The 7,502-nt window shown below is 42.4% G+C and overlaps 1 non-coding gene across 1 annotated transcript; it reads left to right on the top strand.

Annotated features, from left to right (window-relative positions):
• Window positions 1-6,540: 6,540 nt before the first annotated feature.
• LOC145721961 (U2 spliceosomal RNA) lies at window positions 6,541-6,730 on the top strand. The gene has a single exon (XR_014145998.1). It is a non-coding gene; the product is annotated as a U2 spliceosomal RNA (small nuclear RNA).
• Window positions 6,731-7,502: the final 772 nt, after the last annotated feature.

The raw sequence follows: 7,502 nt of genomic DNA, 5'->3' as shown, positions 1-7,502 counted from the left end.
ATGATGAGTTGGGATCTGGGAGTGTTGATTTTGGTGTTATCGAGACAACCAAGTCAATATGTGGTAGGCACTGGAGGTATGACTGGAGCCCAGGAGGAAAATCAGAACCAACATAGAGTTCACAGTCCTTCCCATATAATCCTTCCCATAGGAAGGATTACATACCTAAAAAAAAAAAGTAGAGAAGAAAAGATAAATAGGCAAATTTTGAGTCAGTCACATTCAGGGAACTGGAAGAGGAGCCAGAGAAAATTCAAATATAAAGTAATGACAACTAATTAAGTGCTACTTATGTTCCAGGTACAATTCTAAGTGTTTAAAATTTATTCACTCATTTAAGTCTCACAATGACTTAATGATGTGAGTACTATCACTTGAAGACACTGAGAGTCAGAGAGCTTAAACAATTTGCCTGAGCTCACCCAACAAGGCACAGAGCCCAGAGTCAAGCCCCAGCAGTCTGACTCCACGTGTGTTCTTTTATTTTTTTAATTTGTTTTTATTTTTCAAGTAATTTCTATGCCCAACATGGGGCTCAAATTCAAGACCCCAAGGACAAGAGTCGCATGCTCTACTGACAGAGCCAGCCAGGCTCCGCCCAGTGCAGGTTCTTGTTTTTTGTTTTTGCTTTTTTGTTTTTTAAAGATTTTATTTATTTATTTGACAGAGAGACAGTGAGAGAAGGAACACAAGCAGAGGGAGCTGGAGAGGAAAGAAGCAGACTCCCTGCCAAGTAAGATGCGAGGCTCGATCCCAGGACCCTGGGATCATGACCTGAGCTGAAGGCAGATGCTTAACTGACTGAGCCACCCAGGCACCCCCTCCCAGTGTGGGTTCTTAACCTCAATTTGTTTTGCTTTGAAAGTAGTGGTATAGGGTTATGTCACTGAAATCAAGGGATATAGGAGTTTCAGGAAGAAGGTGATCAAAAGTGCAAGTGTTGATGACAGATCATGGAGAATGAGAATCATTACCATGAAGCAAGATCTGGAAGGGATATTCTAAAATGAGGCTCTGATTTCACAATATCATGTATGTACAGGCACATACTCTGCACTGGACTGATACCAGCCCAAATCCCTTTAACAAGATTGATCAAGGATGACAAGATTTTCAGTCAGGTGATTGTTCTGGAAACAAGGTGGTTAAATGCATTAGTCACTAGCCTTCTCTGTCATCATCTTAGATCCATTAAGCCCATTCAACCTGCCATTCAGGTGGCTGAAAAAGAATGCAAGCCAAACCCCAACTGTCTACCAAGCAAGCCTTTAATAAAAGGCCAGAGAACCTTAATGAAAGCTTCAGCTCTCCTCTTTGGCTAAGGCCAAAGAAAGATGGGGAAAGGGATCTTACAATCAAGAGAATTTAAATAGGGCTTAAGTAGCACTGAGAGTTCTATTTCCCATTAGAATAATAGAACATTATCCTACAAAGACAATTGAGGACTATTGAGTTTTTAGGTAAATTTATATTGGGGCGCTGGCTTGGATTTTTTATTCTAGTCAATTATCTTTTTTTTTTTAATTTTATTTTATTTATTCATGAAAGTCAGAGAGAGAGAGAGAGAGGCAGAGGCAGAGGGAGAGAAGCAGGCTCCCCGCCTAGCAGGGAGCCCGATGCGGGACTCGATCCCAGGACCCTGGGATCATGACCTGAGCCGAAGGCAGACGCTTAACCATCTGAGCCACCCAGGTGCCCCTCTAGTCAATTATCTTTGTGTAGAATTCAGGTATACCTTCAGTTTGTTGGTCAGACCCCACCTAGCCTTCTATGAGCTGGTTAAGGATGATTTCTGACCAGGGCGCCTGGGTTACTCGGTTGTGCGCCTGCCTTTGGCTCGGATCCTGGTCCAGGATCGAGTCCTGCTCAGCGGGGAGTCTGTTTCTCCCTCTCCCTCTCCCTTCCCTCTCCTCCCCCGACCTTTTTTAAAAGATTTTTTATTTATTTGTCAGAGAAAGGGAGAGAACAAGCTCAAGCAGGGGGAGTGGCAGGCAGAGGGAGAAGCAGGCTCCCTGCTGAGCAAGGAGCCTGATGTGGGACTTGATCCCAGGACCCTGGGATCATGACTTGAGCCAAAGGCAGATGCCCAACCCACTGAGCCACCCAGGCATCCCCCTTCTGGTCCCCTTGACTCATGCTCTCTTGCCCGTGTGCTCTCTCTCAAATAAATAAATAAAATCTTTAAAAAAAGGAAAGACTATGAAGAAAAAGGATGATTTCTGATCAACGTAAAGCATGTGAGACCTCTGATCTATACTTCATTATGACTTTTCAACCTTCTCCATCTCAAATTCATATGTATCTCCGATTCTTCAAGTCCACATGTCCTATTTGATCCTATGTATTGTTTATACCACACCCTATAGTATGGAATGCTGCAACCATTCCTTTCTTCCTAACTCATTCATTTATTCATTTGAGAGCCTATTTTGGAGCAGGTGCTGTTCTAGTTGGACAACATGAACAATAATCAAATGCATCTGTAATTTGTCAGATGGTGATAAGTAGAGAGGCCATGGTGGCTATTCTAGAAAGTGGGGTCATGGTATGAGGTGACATTTGAACAAAGGCTCAAGAGAAGGCTCCAGACACAAGGATATGTATGCTCTGATTAGGTTATAAACCACTCAAAATCAGGGAATGTGTCATTTCATATCATATCCCTCAGAATATCTACTGCTGTGTCCAGCACCAAGTAGTTTCTCAGGAAATCCTGGGGAATGGCTACTTGAAAGTATAGTTGGGAAAAGGAAAAAAAAAGCAACCTACTAACTGTTATGTTGGACTAGACAAAACATTTGTTGCACAAAAGCTTTTTTTTTTTTTAAAGCTTTTATTTATTTATTTGACAGAGAGAGTGAGATAGTGAGAGAGAGAAAGAGAGCACAAGCAGGGGGAACAGCAGAGGGAGAGGGAGAAGCAGGCTCCCCGCCAAGCAGGGAGCCCGACGCGGGGCTTGATCCCAGGACTGTGGGATCATGACCTGAGCTGAAGGCAGACGCTCAACCATCTGAGCCACCCAGGCGCCCCAAAAAAGCTTTCTTTAGAGGGAACTTTATTATAGCTAGGTGAACCCAGCATTTTCACATGGGACATGAATGAGCATAAATTTGAAAAAGGGTGGGGGTTTTTTGTTTGTTTTAAAGATTTTATTTTTAAGTAATCTCTACACCCAACGTGGGGCTCCAACTCACAACCCCAAGATCCAGTGCTGTATGCTCTACCGACTGAGTCAGCCAGGGACCCCTGAAAAGAGTTTTATTATATTTTAATATAGAACACTGCTTTGTAGCAATAATTATTATAATGAAATTTTATCTGTTGAAGTAACCAACTATTAGTTCAAGTTTTGTACACTTTATTACCTATATATTCCATTACAATTTTCTGCTTTTCTTATAAAAATAATTATTTCAAGTAGGCAATACATTTATAAGATTTAAAAATCAGAAAGTATAAATAGGTACATAGTGAAAAATCTGCCTCCTACCTTTTGCCCTCCACTGTCCAGTTCCCACCCTTACCCCTAATACACACACACACACCTATTACTAGTATCTTGTGCATCCTTCCACAGTTTCTTCCTGCATGTACAAATAAGTACAAATATATACTCTATTCTCCCTTTTAACAAAAATAGCCCATTCTCCACTTTGCTATTTAAAATTTCCTAATGCATCTTGGGGGTCTTTCCATATCAGTAGGTGTAGGGATTTTCATTCTATTTCACTGTTGCACAGTGTTCCATTGTATAAAGGGCCACGATTTATTTAGAGTGTCTCACTAGTGGACAACTAGGCTTCCAGTCTTTTTTAAAACAAAGCTTCGATAAATACCATGGAACATTTATCATTTTACACATATATGAGTATAGATGTAAAATCCATCCAAGAAAAATTATTGGATCCATGGATGTCTTAATTTGTAATTGTTATAGATACTGCTAAATTGTCTACCGTGGAGCTTGTACTGTTCAACTGTCCCGCCAGCATCAACGAGAAGGACATTCATTTCCTCTTTCATTCATTACATAAATATTAGTTGACTATCCACTACCTCTTAGGCACCATGGGAAGCACAAGGGATGTAAATCAAGTAAGACATGGTTTCTGCCCTGAAGGAGCTCACAGTCGGGACAGTAGTGCTCAACTGGGGCAGTTTTACTCTCCAGGGGACATCTGACAGTGTCTGGGGACATGACAAAGAAGGGGTCCAAAGTGTCAGTAGTGCCCAGGCCGAGCAACACTGATCTAGTGGGAGTGACAGACACTGAAATGTGCTGTGGAAAAGTTGTGTTCTTGAAACTTAGAGGAGAGGCTTCTGAAGGCCAATCAGAGCAGGGAGGACAGGTGAGAAGAGAAAGGGAAGAGTGGGCGTAGTGGCTCGGAGGTGTGTGAGCAGTTTTGAATGGCCAGCCTACTGAAAGCTGGGTGAAGGAGGCGTGCGCAGCAAGCCAGAGAAATCATCATGGATCTGACTGACAAGGGCCTTAGTGGCCAGGCTAAAGATGGGATCTGTAAGCAATGTGTGGAGTCACTGAAAGGTTTCAAGCTGGGAAGTAAGGTGCTTAGATGTGCATTTCAGAAACTCACTTTGGTGGCAGGAGGGAGGACTGTTTGGATGGGGGCCAGATTGGTGACAAGCAGAAGAGTTAGGAGGCTTGGCAGTAATCCAGATTGCAAGTGACAAGAGCCACAACCCAGGTGGGAATAGAGGGGAGGGGTTCTGGAGATATAAAGGAAGCAAAATCAGAAGGACGTGGAGCTAAGAAGGGGATTTATAGGATGATTGCTATGTTTCTGATATGTAACCAATAGGATGGCAAGAGAGGTCATTCTGTAGAACACAGAACACCGGAGAAGAGCAGATTTGGGGAGGAAGAGAAATGTTAGTCAATGAGCAGGGAATATTCAGCCCTGCAGTTCAGCAGAAAGCCCAGGACTGGCATCCCCATTTAAGAGGACGTCCCCATTTAATAGGACAAGGAACTGTCCTTTGAAAGACTGGGAGTGGATGAGGTCATCCAGGGGGAATGCAGAAAGAGAAGTGGGTGGAGAACAGAGCCCTTGGGAGCAGCTGCTGATTGGCTTCCATGGAAATTGCACGAGGAGCTGAATGCTCATCTCTTTTTTTTTTTTTTTTTAAAGATTTTATTTATTTGACAGAGAGAGACACAGCGAGAGAGGGAACACAAGCAGGGGGAGCGGGAGAGGGAGAAGCAGGCTTCCCGCGGAGCAGGGAACCTGATGTGGGGCTCGATCCCAGGACCCTGGGATCATGACCTGAGCCGAAGGCAGACGCTTAACGACTGAGCCACCCATGCGCCCCCTGCTCATCTCTTTTATGGGTTGTTATTCTCATCTCCTCTGGCTGTGTTGACAGTGCTGCTATTTTCTTCCAGGCAAGCAACCCAATTTTTTAACAACCCTCTAAAAGGCTATGCAAATCTAACTTGTTATTAATACTGTTATTTTCATTGTCCCAGTTGCGCACCTGGTACCTGAAAGTTTTCTACAACATACTCCCTGCTACCTCCTGCAAACCCTTTGGTAACACTTTGTTGTTTAAAAACTTAGCTCAAGGGGCCCCTGGGTGGCACAGTGGGTTAGGTGTCTGCCTCTGGCTCAGGTCACGATCTCAGGTCATGAGACGGAGTCCTGAGCCCTGAGGCGGCCTCTGTGCTCAGCGGGGAGTCTGCTTAGATTCTCTCCCTCTGCCCCTCCTCCCCTCAAATAAATAAATAAATCTTTAAAAAATTAAAAAATAATAAAAACTTAGCTCAAATTTCTCTCTTTCTTTCTTTCTTCTTTCTTTTTCTTAAAGATTTTATTTATTTGTCAGAGAGAGAGAGAGCACAAGCGGGGAAGCGTCAGGCAGAGGGAGAAGGCTCCCTGCCAAGCAGGGAGCCCGATTCGAGACTCAGTCCCATGACCCCGGGATCATGACCTGAGCCAAAGCCAGACGCTTAACCAACTGAGCCACCGAGGTATCCCAGGCTCAAGTATCTTTCCTGCCTGCCTTCCAAGGAACCCTGGGCAAATATCTGTCATGGAACTGAAATACCTCACTACAGTTGTCTGGGTTTTTTTGGTCTGCTTCCCTCGCTATACTGAAATCTCCCTAGGGCAGGAATCAGTTTGTCTTAGACCCTCCAGCACCCAATACAGAGCTTGGCACTTAACCATTTGAAAAATGGCTATTGAATGGAATTTTTTTTTTTTAAAGATTTTATTTATTTATTTATTTTGACAGAGAGAGAGAGAGAACAAGTAGGCAGAGAGGCAGGCAGAGGGAGAGGGAGAAGCAGGCTCCCCGCTGAGCAGGGAGCCCGACGCGGGGCTCGATCCCAGGACTCTGGGATCATGACCTGAGCTGAAGGCAGCCGCTTAACCAACTGAGCCACCCAGGCGCCCCGAAAAATGGCTATTGAATGAATGACTTTGAGTTCTAAGAGGTTTATTGACAGGGCTCCTATACATTCCAGGGCACTCCTGATTTACACCTGTTGACCAGGCACAGTTATTAATAATTACCAGTTTCAAGGCTTCTCGGCCTTTGGCTAAGATCAAGTGTGGTATCTGTTCTTATAAGCTTAATATCTGATATATCTGCTATCCAAGGACAACATATTGAATGGATTTTTGGAGAAGGGAGATTAAAAAGGAGCTTGTTCTGTCCACTCCACACACCGACCAGGTATTGTGGTCCTTCCAGGCATGGTCCCCCCCCGTCGGGGACAAAATAATAATAACCATACAATCTTATAATTATTTATAATCACATTATAGATAATTAATATACAATAAAATATGATTAATAATTTAATAATATAATAAAATATGTCATATAGAAATTATAATAAACAATATAATAAAATATAATTAGTATAATAAACTATAGAATTAATATATGATATATAATTACTAATATATAAGATTGTATGATGATTATGATCCCTTTCAATCTCAAAAGTGCCCTCATTTGCAAGATAAATTATGTGGTTATCCTGTTTATAGACTACCCAATTGTCATAGCTGGTCCTAACTTTTGGCAGGTGTCTCTGTTTATAAGACATTTCTACCAGAGAAACCAGCAGACACAGCAGGATCTGTTACTAGTTCTAGCCAATATCAAATAATGCAAACCATTTTTCTGAAATTATGAGGCAGAAATGAGACACCAGAGTTATGGGAAAGAGAGGGAATTTACACATTCCTTACACTGATCAAACTTCTTTCGAAACCAGCAAGCTATAGAATCAATACAAAAAAATTATTGGCACAAATAGGATGGTGCAGTGCTAAGAACCAAGAACTACAGGATTTTATAAATATGAGGCCTCACAAATCAGGTAGCTACAATAATTCATTGTGTAAATGAGGAACTGAGGCCCAGAGAGATTATGTTGAATTGACCAGTTATAAAATTAGTTTAAAAATGGGGCCTAGACATAAGGATAATCAAATATAACAAAGAAAGAAAATAAGAGAGTTCAAAACTAG

This window comes from Leptonychotes weddellii, chromosome 5, assembly GCF_054177405.1.
Source record: "Leptonychotes weddellii isolate Sample4059 chromosome 5, ASM5417740v2, whole genome shotgun sequence".
Classification (NCBI taxonomy): domain Eukaryota; kingdom Metazoa; phylum Chordata; class Mammalia; order Carnivora; family Phocidae; genus Leptonychotes; species Leptonychotes weddellii.
The sequence above is the reverse complement of the archived record's forward strand: the minus strand, read 5'-3'. Positions and strand labels throughout refer to the sequence as shown.